This window comes from Nannospalax galili, unplaced genomic scaffold (assembly GCF_000622305.1).
Source record: "Nannospalax galili isolate Female #2095 unplaced genomic scaffold, S.galili_v1.0 scaffold10, whole genome shotgun sequence".
NCBI lineage: Eukaryota > Metazoa > Chordata > Mammalia > Rodentia > Spalacidae > Nannospalax > Nannospalax galili.
Window position 1 is genome coordinate 5,144,411 of NW_008331140.1, and position 12,473 is coordinate 5,156,883.

The following is a 12,473-nucleotide window of genomic DNA, read 5'->3' on the forward strand; positions in this document are numbered from 1 at the left end:
TAGGGATTAGAATGAACGAAAAATTTTATGCCCAAAAATATGATCATGTTCCTGGAAATATATATCTTCCTATGATTGAACCAAGAGGAAATAGAGAACGTGAATATACCAATGAGGAGTAATGATATGTAATCCATGATGAAATGTCATGCATCAATTATCCAAAACCATAAACAAAAAATAGTAACAGAAAACTAGAAGACTGAGCTCAACCCAAAGAAAAAAATAACCTAAACACTGGTTTAAATTGTTCTATGTTTTCTAAGACAGTCTCATGTAGTTCAGACTGGCTTCAGACTTGCTATACACTCAAGGTTGGCCTTGAATTGATGATCTTCTTGCCTTTACTCCCAAATGCTGAGATTAAAGTCATGTGCTATCATGCAAAACTCAGAGGAGGAATGTATTATTTAAAACATACTGTGTAAAGGTAGAATTTTCATGGAACAAAAGCTAGACAAGGACACATAAGAAAGAGAAGAAGAAAAAGAAAGAAAGAAAGAAAGAGAGAGAGAGAGAAAGAAGGAAAGAAAAGAAAGAAAGAAAGGAAAGAAAGAAAAGAAAGGAAGAAAGAAAGAAGGTACATAGAGGCAAAATTTCTCAGCAAAATACTTGCAAATCCATAAATGCATTGCAGAAGAATGAAACTATACTATTATCTGTCTCAATTTACAAAACAAAAAAAACTGAAAATGAACTAAAGATTTAATTATAAGACCTGAAATCCTGCAAAAATATCATAGGAGGAACATTTCAGGGTATTGGAAGGGGTGTGGACTATATTTTATTTTATTATACTTTATTTTTACAAAACAAAAGAATCATAGACTTCTAAAGATAAAAGTAGTCAAATGGGATTAAATCAAAATAAAAAGCTTATACACAGCTAAGGACACTACCTAGAGTGTGAAGTGAAAATCCATCAAATGGGAGGAGATATTTTCAAATTGAACATTTGACAAAAGATTGTGCTCGAGTACATATATGAAACCTACAAAATTCAATAGCAAATAAATAAATCTAAATATAAAATTATCAATATAAATACATATTTAACCAAGAAAATACAAATGGTCAACAGGTTTATGAAAAATATTCATGATATATAACTATCAGGGAATGAATATCAAGACAACACTGATAGTACTTTTCCCTAGTAAGAATGGTTGATATCTAGATGCCTAAGCATTACAAATGCCAATGAGAATTTGGAGAAAGTGAATACCTGCCAATAGCAATGTAGATTAGAACAACTATATAAAATATCATAATATTGTTGTAATTAAAATAGTATAATATTCTCCAAATATTATACAGAGAATGAATGTTACCCAACAAGCATATTCTTTGTTATATACCTAAGGAATTAAAGAGTATACTGAAGAGTCATTACACTCCTATGTTTATTATCACAATACACATAATGTCTGAGAAGTGGAGACAACCTACATGTCCATCAGTGTGTAAATGGATGAAGGAGATTGGCTACGTATGAAAAATGGAATCCAATTCAACTATCAAAAAAGAATGAAATGCTCTCACTTGCAACCTGCATGGAAATGGACATTATTTTCCTCAGTGAAATGAGTGACACAGTGAAAAACAAGTACTGCATAATCGCATTCCTGAATGAAATTCTAAAAAGCTGATCTACTAAAAGTTGAGAAGAGAATGGCATTTAACAAATTCTGATGTGTTTCAGTCGATAAAGTATTTAGGAAATGTCAATCAATGAGTATTAATTTACAATTGGCTAGGACTTGGATGCTGTTGTACATCTCACTGACCACAGCAAGTAATAATTTTCTAAACATTCCAAAAAGCTAAGACACCAACAGCTACTTTCTAATTGAATGTAAGGTCCATTTTATAATATGTAGCCATATCCTCACAATGATAACAGTCCTAGGAACCTGTGGCTAAACAGGTCATTGGCCATGGGGGAGGGACTAGTAGTATTTTGTTAACTAGGTACAGTATTAAGCTGACTTCTAATTACTCATTGTTATGCCCATAGACCAATGCATCTCACAACTCTCACCAGAAAAACTTCCATATGAAGTAGATGGTGATTAACACAGAAATTCACAGTTGTTCAACTTGCAGAGAATAAGAGGGTGCAGAGTGCTTATCCCTAAATAGGACACCTATATCAAACCTCTGCCTCCCAAGGCTCAGGGATCATTTTGGAATAGCAGGCAGAAAAACTGTAAAAGCCAGATTTGGTAAATGACCAAAGAAAAGTAGAGCTTCTCAGACAGCTGGACAGTTACATATATGAATTCAGAGCAATGATAACAGCATGCACAAGACTCAGGTGAGCTTATGTTAGACAAAACCCCAGTATGGATGTGAGGACATGGGTAAGAAACTTCAAATATACCTGATTCACTATTGACAATCAATGACTGCTAGGAGGGGGGAGTCTTCCATGTTTAAGGGTGAGATTCTTGGTAGTTTTACTAGACTCTAGTGGATTAACCCACTATATAGGCATATATATATATATGCGTGTGTGTGTATTATAGTATATAAAATTGGGCAGAGGACAGTAGGGGTACATGTGGGGAAGGGTAGCAAAATTCAGTAAAATATGTTGCATGTTGGGGTTGGAGTAATGGCTCAGTGCTTAAGTGCACTGGCTGTTCCTTCAGAGGACCCTGTTTCAATTCCCAGCATCCATATGGCAGCAAACAACTGCCATAACTCCAGTTCTAGGAAATTCAATGCCCTTTTCTGACCTCCTACCAACAACTGTCCTAACTCCAGTTCCAGGAAATTTGACTCCCTCTTCTGACCTCCTGGGGAGTTGCACAGCATGGGTGCACTTATATACATGCAGATAATACACTCATGCATATAAAATAAAAATAATATATAAAATATTTAAAATATATATTGTATAAAATTCACATTCAATAAGAGTTAAAGAAAACAATGTGAAAGTTTTCATCATAAAGAAGTGATTAATTTTTGATAAATTATACATGTTTAACCTGATTTAATGACTAAATCAATCAAACCATCACATGCAATCTCATCATTTACGTTTCTTCTGTTTTCAAGGGTCAGTTGTAAATAAGCTACAATGCAAAAAGTAAGATGATTCCTGAAAAAAATGTTAAAAGTAAAAAATTTTTAGCAAGAATCTTCAAGGACAAAAGAGCAAGCATGCTGACTGCTGTTAAATAAGCCCAAATGACAGTATATTGCTAATGATTTCAATAAAATTGATTTATAAGAGAGTATTGTGAGAACTATGTGCTAAAAAAATGAGATAATGTAGGTGAAATGGAATGCTTCTTCCAAAGGTACATACTTCCATACCTAACTACAAGGAAACATAAAATTTTTATAGACTTATAACAAGTAAAGAGTTTAATAATTTTGAAATTTCAGACACAGAAAACTCAGGCCCACAAAGCTTCATGGGTAAATGGTAACATAATAAACATACCAACTATTCTGAAATAATTCCCAAATGACAGGAAATTATATTACAGTTTAAGAAAAGTTACATTTTATTCAGTAAAGTCAGTATTTCTGTAATAAAAAATGAAGATACCATTTACAAATATAAATTCAAATGTCTTCAATATACTACCAAAGGAATAAACACAGTGTATTGGATAGCTTTGGATGTCAACTTGACACTTTTGAAAAGTGTGGGAGCCTCACATGAGGCTTTTCTTCCAGTGGATTGGCCTGTGCGTTGGTATCTGTGAGGCATTTTCTTGATTAAAGAGTGATGTGGTAGGAGCTAGCCCACTGTAGGTGGTGCCATCCCTGGGCTGGTTGTCCTAGTTGAATTAAAAAAAGGCTAGGCATATGCCAGAGGAGCAGGCCAGTAAGCAGCTTTCCTCCATTGTATCTGCTTCAGCTCCTCCCAACAGGTTGCTTCCTTGCTTGAGGTCCTGCTGAGGTTCGCTCAGTGATTAACTGTAGTTTGAAAGTATAATGCTCAATAAACCCTTTCCTCCCAAAGTTGCTTTTGGTCAGAGTAGTTATCACCGCAAGAAAAACCAAACTACAACATACAGCATATAGAGAAAGGATGATATATTGTGTTCAAGTGAAAATTATTGTAAGAATATAATTTGGTTCAACACAAAAATATCTGACAAAACATATTCTCAAAAAAAAAAAAAGAATTGAGGTTAAAAAAAAATCACAGAAAAATCATTTGACAAAATCTAATGTGTTTTTAAGATTTATAAAAATTGCGATGAACTACATAAGAGACGTGAACTTCCTCAAACTGATTTTAAATAATAATAATAATAATAATAATTACCACAGGTTTCCTAGGAAATCCTTTTGTTCCTAGTTTCAGGTATAGAAACCAACAAAATATTCTTTCTCTCACCACTTCAATATTGTTCCCAAATATAAGGATATCTGTCTACACAATTTCTCTTACGAACTTAAAGCAAATGTCTTGTATATGAGTCATTTTTGCACCACATGCAGACACGCAGATATTTCTGTGTTATGGTTGTAACTCCCAACTCTATCACTCAAAATATTCTTCCTTTTGTTTAAACTTGCCATGCAAATTGGGAAACTGCTTTGGAGACTCTTGGGTCAAGCCCTTTTCCTAAGCAGATTCTCAATTGCTGTCAATAAACTCTGATGGGAGAAAAGAGCTTTGTTTAAAAATCACCTTCTTTCATCTTGCAACTTGAGGTTGTATTATAATAATTACTAACAATGAAATAATTACTATATTTTTGTTTTTCATCAGATAAACATTCTTTCAAGAAATTCTGCTACATCAGTTATTATCAGCCCCACTTGGTACTCAGTTAATTAACAACCTGTCATGGGGTTAATAACAATTTCAGAGAAGGCTTGTTAATTCATTCTAAGGAGTTAGAAAGCATTTTACTTTCATTTAAACTCGATGGCTGATTTTCAGTAAGTAAACGAATACAGAGTTTTAGCATGCTTCTTATTTTGTCCATGACTTTTCTTTCTCTTTCATGACTTACAAACAATGCTGAAAGTTTTCAATAAAATCTAGATACCGAACTAAAGAATACAGTAAATTTCTCATTGTTTCTGTGCAGGATTCATGAAAAAGTAACAGCATTCTGGTATAAGCACCATTTATTATGGTTATTCAGTGTGAATATGATACATATTCATAGCTGTATTTACTCAATGTACAATACAGAGAAACTAAACATAGAGATTTGAATAAGATTCAATAATAATATTCCAGAGTTTGTAAATCAGTCCCTTAAAGATTGTGTGAAGGTCAAAATGTTTTGACTACCTGGATCTATATCATTTTCTTCCTGAGTCATTCCACCTCTGTTTCATTATTTCTGTCAAGACCATAAAAACACAACTACAATGCTTATGATTAGGTCTCTGTTTTTCTTACATATGCTGGACCCAGTCCCATTCCAATTCCTCTTCATTTGATCCCCAGACTAGCTTCCTAACCCAGAGTAGCTAAACCTAGCGTAGATTGCTAATTCCCTCCTCAGGTGTTGCCCACCCCTATGTTCCATTGACTCCTGACCTGCCTGACAAACTGGCCCACCTAGGACTCTTGTAAGTCAGATCCTGCCCACTGTGTATATATTCCATTCCTCTGCAGCCTTAATACTTCCAACCTACTCCACCCCCAACCTGCCCCTTGCTAGCCTTGCACCCAGGCCCATTTCAGTTCCTCTGCATCCAATCCCTGGACTAGCTTCCTAATCTAGACTATCTAAAACCCCTAGCATAGATTCCACTGAATGATGATCTGTCTGACACAGCCCTGTCCTCCTACTATCCTGTCCCACCAACTACACAGAACACTCTACACCCCTAAAGGAACTTGAAACACAGACACCAATTTATTTTTCATGACTGAGTAAAAAGCAACCAAGATACATAAACAATATAAACAGAACCAAAATTCAATTAAAGAAAGGCAGAATAGAAGATTCTAATGGACATACAACCAACAAAAAATATCAGCATGCCCAAACGGCAGCACAGAAACAAATGATACTAAAACCCAAGAGAATATATCCCCAACAAAACTCACTAGTCCTACAGGAATGTACCATAATGAGAATAACCCTCAGGAACTCCGGGAAGTAGAATTTAAAAGAACAATCATAATCACAATAAAGAATGTCAAGAAAACACATACAACTGAAAGAACTCAAAGAGGAGGCATAAAATTGGAAGAAAGCTCAAAAATATACAAATTTGTGACTTAATTAGGTATCAGAAACAATTCAGGACTTGAAAAATAAATTCACAAAAGAGAAATATTGAAGAAAAGTCTTACTGAAATGAACACGGAATTGAAAAACTGAAAGACATAATTGAAAACAACAACAGAAAGTCTCACAAGTAGCATACATGAAGCAGAAAACAGAATATCAACACTGGATGACAAAGCTAAAGATCTGGACTCCTTAAGCAAAGAGTATGTAAAGTTAAAACAAAACAAAACAAAACAAAAACAACAAAAAACAGCCCAGCCACAGAAATCAAACGCACAGGAAATGTGGGACAACATGAGAAGACCAAATGTATGCATCATAGGCATACAGGAAGGAGAAGAATCTCAGGTAAATGGCATTGACCATATCTTCAACAGGATTATACAAAAAAAAACCAAAAACAAAAACAAAAAACTTCCCAAAATTAAAGAAAGACAGATATAAGAGGCTTAAAGAACACCAATTAGACATTACCAGAACAGAAACTCCCCACAGCATTATCATAGTAAAAACACTAACTGTAAAGAACAAAGAAGACCCAAACATGAGCACATGCAATTTCAGCCATCCATTATTTCACAAAGATGCCAAGAACACACAATGGAGGAAAGACAGTATCTTCAACAAACGGTCCTTGCAAAACTGGATCTCCACCTGTAGAAGAATGAAATTGGATCCCTATCTTTCACCATGCACAAAAGTCACTTCCAAATAGGTCAAAAACCTCAATATAAAGCCTGAAACTCTGAAACTGCTAGAAAAAAACATAGGCAGTGCCATCCCAGATAAAGGCATAGGAAAGGACTTTCTAAATCAGACATCAGTGGCATAGGCATTAAGGTCAACAATCAATAACTGGTATCTCATTAAGCTACAAAGCTTCTGCACAGCAAAGGAAACAACCAAGAAAGTGAAGAGAAAATCTGCTGACTGGGAGAAAATATTTACCTTCTCTGTTTCTGGGAGAACATTAATATCCAGAATATACAGAGAACTCAAAAAAAAAAACCAGAAAATAAATGATCCAATAAAAAGATGGGTTATAGACCTGAACAAAGCATTTTCAAATAATAAAATAAAAATAACTAAGAAACACCTTAAAAAGTGGTCAGCATCCTTAGTAATTAGAGAAATGAAGATTAACACTTTAAGATTTAATCTTACCCTAGTCAGACTGGCTAATTTCAAGAGAAGCCAAAACACCAAATATTGGCTATGATGTGATAAAAGGGGAATTCCCATTCACTGCTGGTGGGAATGCAGAGTTGTGCAATCACTGTGGAAAGCAGTGTGTAGAACTCTCAAAAAATAGAATCTCAATCTACCATGTAAGCGGGTTATACCACACCTCGGCATATACCCTAAGGATTCATCCAATTATAGAGTTACCTGTACATCCATATTTGTTGCTGCTCTCTTCACAATAGCTAAGAAATTGAAACAAGCTAAATGTCCCTCATCTGATGAATAGATAATGAAAATGTGCTACATTTACACAATGGCAATCTACTTAGCAATAAGAAAAGATGAAATTATGAAAATTTCAGGTAAATGGATGGATTTAGAGACTGTTAAACTAAGTAAAGTAACACAAACCCAAAAGAGGGGGATACTAGGAAACAGATATTACCAGGGGGAATGTGGAGAATGTGGGAGGGTTCAGCTGGGACTTAGCAGGTAGGGATATGTAGGGGCCAAAGGTGGGGGAGGTGAGGACTCTGGATGGGGGTGGAGGGAAGTGGGTGTTGTTGGGAAAAGGGAGGGAATAACAGGGACTATTGTATGGGGGAGGGAGAAGGGAGGTCAGATTTGGGGGGAGAGAGAGTACAGATGAATGGATTCTGGTAGTCTGGGGAAAGCAGAGGTAAAAGTGTTGCTTCCAAAACCCCCTGAGATATGCACATACAGTGTCTGAAGATTAATGCATTTGTATACCTGGTGGCTGTAAGGCAAGGAACATGGTGCCATCCATGACCCACAACCCTCCACTGGACCTCATGTATTCAGCCATAAATGTTAAGGAGAGATGTCCCTTTCACTGGTTGATCAGAGTGGTCTAAGAGACTCCCAAAATAACACTAGCTATTGCCAGAGCTCTTGGTTTTCTTCCAGAAGTAGAAGATAAGACCATAATGCTGAAGACAGGACATACATCAAACATAGGACTTGGATCAATGGATCAAGAACTGGCCTGGAAGCCTTCAACCTGAAGCTTAGATGTCATAGGTCTGGAGGTTACTATACAAGCTGCTAAGGGAGAAAATCAATCAATGGTCTTATCTAGCTCTTAAGCCTAATACCCATACCATCAGCACAGGAAACTCCCTTTATTGGAGCAGAAGTAGCACTGTTATCTAGGGGGAAAGAATACCATACATCACTCATCAAAGAAACTTCTTTTTGCAATGGATGGAGACTACTGCAGAATACCACAACCAGTCAGACACAGAGAATATAAGTCTGAGAAATGCCCAGAAATAGGTGATACATCTACAGTGGAACCTCTGCACCTAAGACTTATGGAACATAGCAGAACTGGGGGTAGAGATAAAAGTAGTGCATCTCTCAACTCTCAACAGTGAAGCTTCCTTAGACACAGCACGATTCACGCAAGAGGCCATAACAGGCCAACTTTTAAAGAAAATGAGACTGAACTGTATGTGTCCCTGGATAGGATTCCTATATCAAACTTCTCCCACCCACAGCTTAGGGACCATTGTGGAAGAGGGGGCAGAAAGAGTGTAATATCCAGGGTTTGTCCATGAGCATGGGGAAGCAGAGACTGTCAGACCACTGGAAGCTTGCAAATGTGAACTTGTGGCAATGGAGACATCAAGCACAGGACCCATGTAAACTCAATCAGGCAAGGGCCCAGAATGGGTGATGGGTCAGCCCTAGTCTGGGAATGATTAGGGACTGATTTCTACTGGGTGAGGTAGAGTAGGCCTTAATTACAATCTCTAGATAGGCTGACTAGACCCCAGGGTATGAATTCACACCAAAGGACATCTGAATACAAATGTTTGACTCGATAGGACTTAACATTTATGGCTGAATATATCGGGTCCATTGGAGGGTTGGGGGGCATGGATGGGAAAAGGGGTCTAAATTTTATTAAGAGCTGCTGTATGAAATGTACAAAAGTTCAATACAAATTTTTTATAAAGTAAGATTCATAGTTACTGTACATTAAAATTACATACATTATTATTTCAACATCACATACTGACAGTGATAATTTCAAGTTAGTACAAATGTTTAAAGAAAGGCAAAGTGCCTGTCTATTGTCAATGCTAATAGCATTCTAATCCAAGGAATAGAAACTGGGAAAATAATATTTGAGAATTACACAAAAGAACATTTCATATTAAAGCTTTTTATTAACTCTTTATAAGACTCCAAAAGGTAAAATCAATGTGTAGAGACAAATTTTATTGATAAATTTGATCATAAAGACAAAGTTTCAACTGCAGTCATTTGTGGTCTAAACTAAATGTTGCCTTAATATTTTGTATTTGAAGAAGTAAGCAAAAATGAAGTTAATTTTGATATACTCCAAAAGAACTAGAATTAATGAAAAAAATCTGCTGTTTTATGAGATGCATAATATTTAAGAATAAGAACTATATTTGAATGACTGTATCCATCATTTGGGTTTAACATAGACTTGATAGATTACATACTCAGCCAGTTACTATTCCTTTCTTTTTTAAAAAAATATTTTATTATTTTATTATATGTGTATGTGTGTATTGCCTGCATGTAGGTAAGGCACCTGTGTCGTGCAATGCCTGCAGAGGACAGAAGAGGCTGTCGCATCCCCTGGAACTGGAGTTATGGACAGTTGTTAGCTGTCATGTGGGTGCTGGGATTAAACCCGGGTCTTCTATAAGAACAGTCAGTGTTCTTAACCACTGAGCCATTTCTCCAGTCTCTCTATTCCTTTTTTAAAATATTCATTTCATTCAATAACTTATGTAAACTCTAAGCTGTTGCTCTATGTTTATAGCTTTTATAAAATTCGAAGTTAAGGGGCAAAGACCAAAAGAAGGATGCAAAATTTTTGTGTTTTCAGGTAACATGATCTTACAAAAACAGACTTAAATATTCTGCAAAAATACCTTTAAAATAAAGCAACTCAATTAATTTACAAGATAAAAAAATAAAATGCCAAAATCAATGTTATTTCTATACACCAATGAAGAACTAGCCAAAAAGAAATTGTATTTACCATAGCTCCTAAAAATCATAATAAAAGTAATGATACAAGATAAAGATTTCCATGTTGTAAATTATTAAATATTATTAAAGAATTGGTCAAGAAGTAGATGGTGAGAGTGGCTAGACTTCGTGCCATACATGTGTAAAACTTTAAAAAAAATAATTGAATAAATAACCACAAGAAATCCTTAATACTTAAAGCAATCCTAAGCAAAAGGAGTAATGCATAAAACATTTTGTTAACTGGCTTCATAACACATTGCAGTTACTGAGAACAGTGAAAAATACTTTGCCCAATATATAAATCCAGAGAAACTGGAAATTCATATGCAAAAGAAAAAAACTGGAGGGTGAAGAGATGGTTGGAGCTCAAAAATGGCTCAGCAGTTAAGAGCACTGACTTCTCTTGCAGAGGACCCTGATTTGATTCCCAGCACCCATATGGTGGCTAACAACAATTTGTAACTCCAGTTCCAGAGGAATCTGACTCCCTCTTCTGACGTCCATGAGCATTGCACAACATGGGTGCACTTACATACATGCAGGCAGTACAGTCATACACATAAAATAAAAATAATAAATAAAATATTTTTTAAAAAAGAAAAATTGGATGCTTATCTCTTATCATATACAAAAATCTAATGAAAATGGATTAGAGACATAAATTAAGACTTGGAACTATGCAAGCATTTAAGGAAAATAATGTGTATATGACAGCTGTATCAGGAAAGGATTTATGAATTAAACATAATAAGCACACTAAAAAGAGACAAATGTAATTGTACCAAATTGAAAAGCCTATGTACAGCACAGTAAAAACTGAGTACAGAAAAAACCTACAGAATAGAAAAAAATATTTATAATGTGTGCCTGTGAAAACTAGATCATATGAAATGTATAGAACAAGGGAAAAGAGATAAATAATACGTAACGATATGAAACAAATGGAGCAAAATGTATTAGTTCAAAAGCCTACTGAAAAATACAGTCTGTGTATGTGTGTGTGTGTGTGTGTGTGTGTGCGTGTGTGTGTGTGTGTGTAAAGCTGAAGGATGTGTAACAAGAAACAAAGTAGAAAACAGAAGAAACCTACTTCCGTAGCCCTTGATTGACTCCTAGAATTTGAATTTAAAATTCTGTTGCTGAAGACAAGATACACTTCGGACACAGGACATGGAGAAATGGAGCTGGAACTGACATGGACTCTTCCTCCCTGAAGCCTAGCTTGTATGGTATCAAAGTATACTAAGCAAGCCACTAAGTGAGAAAATCAGTCAGTGGTCCAACTCAGCTGTAAAGCCTAATTACCACAACAATGACCAGTGAAGCAAACTATCTCTATTGCTACAGTAGTGACATTTTTATCTTGGGTTAATTCTTGCCCTTTATCCCAAAACAATGAAAGTAGGAATGTGTGTGAGGATATTTTACATACTTAAAGAAGTGCTGCAAACAGCATAGGGTATTCATTGGAAACAAAAAGATACAAAAATTCCATTTGCTTGGCAAACAATAGATGGGATTAAATTCATGACATCTGTGTTTGTGCACATGTTCCTTTGGATCTGGAGTCAAACACCTAAAATTCTCAGGTAAGGTAAGTGTATTGGTTATTTTTCTGTTGCTGTGATAAAACACCACGATCAAGACAAATTACAGAAGTAAGAGTTTATTTGGTTTACGGTTTAAGAGGGATTAGAGTCCATATTGTTGGGGGAAGCATGGCAGGCATAGGAAGCAGAGAGAGAAAAACTGGAAATCCTGCAAAGCTTAAGAACTCTCAAATACTCCCTCCAGTGATGTGCTTCCTCCAGCAAGGCCACACCTCCTAAAACCTTCCAAAATAGTGCTTCCAACTGGAGACAAAATGTTCAAATACTTGAGTGTATGGAAGATCTTAATGTGGCATCACATAGTAAATGCCACAATTGCATATAATTATATATTTATTATAATATAATCTATTTTAGTATTTTATTTATTCATTGAGAATTTTTTAATTTAAATTTTTAATGTTTT